Source organism: Phaethon lepturus, unplaced genomic scaffold (assembly GCF_000687285.1).
Source record: "Phaethon lepturus isolate BGI_N335 unplaced genomic scaffold, ASM68728v1 scaffold31935, whole genome shotgun sequence".
Classification (NCBI taxonomy): domain Eukaryota; kingdom Metazoa; phylum Chordata; class Aves; order Phaethontiformes; family Phaethontidae; genus Phaethon; species Phaethon lepturus.
Genome location: NW_010543155.1, coordinates 1631 through 3471, shown reverse-complemented (window position 1 = coordinate 3471; position 1841 = coordinate 1631). Strand labels below are relative to the sequence as shown.

Below are 1841 nucleotides of genomic sequence, written 5' to 3'. Positions count from 1 at the left end.
CTTTCCCTAAGGAAAGAAAGAGGACAGTGGAAAAGCTCAGTCCGTGTTAATTTATGAGGATCAAATCAGGACCTCCGCAACACAACATAAAAAGACTATGTTGTTTTTGTAACAATTCTACAGACATGTAGGAATACCGATTTATGATGCATTGGTGGCTTCAACAGCACCTTCTACTGAAATAGCCCACAAAATGCAAGTTTGTCATCAGGTCCATGAACAATAGAATTTTTCCCTGTTATTTCAAAAAACAATCAGTATTCAAAAACTACACTTATAATCACTAATACCAAACTCATCAGACTGTTAATATGCTTTAAGTTAGGGCTGCAGTGTTCATGGGTCAAAACACGTAGATACTAGACATCAGATATTTACACAGGTATGTCAGTGGTACTTAAGATATCAGGATATCTCCTCTTGATATATCCAGGTATCTTACCTGATATGGAATTTAAGATGATAATAAGCTTCCCAAAAATAACAGCATTAGTCCTGCATTTCTGATATGTGTATGATCCTACTCAGATCATAAAAGCCACCTTCATGCCCCAAACTTGAAAATATTTATTCCAATGGCAGAGCATTTTTAGAAGGATAGACAATAGATTTCTACAAAAATTTCCAAGATTCTTTCTGTAGGATGCAGACAGATACACTGGATAGCATGGCATAGTTAATTAGCGCTTCTCTGAGATAACGTCGTGCCTTCACTTACATGCAGCAGTTAGCCCAAAATAATGCCATATAGGCCTTTAAATTTCATTCCACCAAACGTTTATAAGTCAAGGGAATCTTCTACACCCATCTTGCTTAATATAAAATGTCTTTGCTTTTGATAATCCATGGCATCTCAAAAAGGAAAATACCTAAACAATAGTGACTGGTACAGCATAAACAATTAGACCTAAGTGCATGCAAATAAGAATACCAGAGCTCTTCCCATAAAGATCAAGTTTAGAATATATTGTAAATGTTTTGTGTGTCCTACAAAGAGACATCAGTAATGCAGTAATTAATAAAACTGTATTCTTCTCCTCCTCCTACCTGAAAAGGTTACTGTCAATGTTACAACCACGTCATTTTTAAAACTGCTGACCCAAAGCCAAAAGGAGAGATGCAAAGTCACTTACTCGGACACACGGAGGATGGTTTCTTTGCCTTCTTCCACTGAAATTTCAACATCATTCTTCACATGCTCTACCGTCAGCAGAGCTCCTGTAAAAAACAAGAGAAAAAAATACTGAATTTTCTTCCAGGAAAGATATCTTTCATAGTAGCAACAAAACATTTCTTACCAAATAGGACCAGGTATCTGAACTGGCTCCTTGAAGTAAGATTGCCCAGGGAAGAAACCAATATTCAATCTCACATGCAAGAGGTTTCTTATTCTTGGCAATCCTCAGAGCTTCAAATTGATAATGCCTAGCGTACAGTAACCTGCAGTGAGCTCAGCAAGTGTCAACCACAATATATTTTATTTCCTAAGCGTACTGTAAAAATTAGTCCTGTCCCCCAACATATACAGAGAACATAATCAAATTGCTTTTGATTATTGAACAGTATAGTAACGTACTCCATCCCAGCCCTGATATGCATCAAAGGAGATCAATTACTGAATATACCTATACTTTACTTCATGGATGAGAAAGACTATTTTTAACCTGATTTAATGTTTATGAGAAGATTAGCCATTCAAAAACAAGGAAGTCTATCCATGAAAAAGTACAGGATTGTCAGAGTAAGTAGTTCACCAGTGACAGTAAAGGATGGCCTCCAGAAATAAAAGAATTACTGAAGTTTTTAGGCTACATCATCAACTAGAAGACAGCTCTGTCTCA

General features: G+C 36.4%; 1 protein-coding gene across 1 annotated transcript in view; it reads right to left on the bottom strand.

The window, feature by feature from the left end:
• Positions 1-1214, bottom strand: part of EPRS (glutamyl-prolyl-tRNA synthetase) — a 38382-nt gene extending 37168 nt beyond the window's left edge. The window contains exon 1 of the mRNA XM_010288270.1: positions 1134-1214. The gene's annotated coding sequence lies outside the window, so the exon portion shown is untranslated. The remainder of the gene's footprint in view (positions 1-1133) is intronic.
• Between the last annotated feature and the right edge of the window lie 627 nt (positions 1215-1841).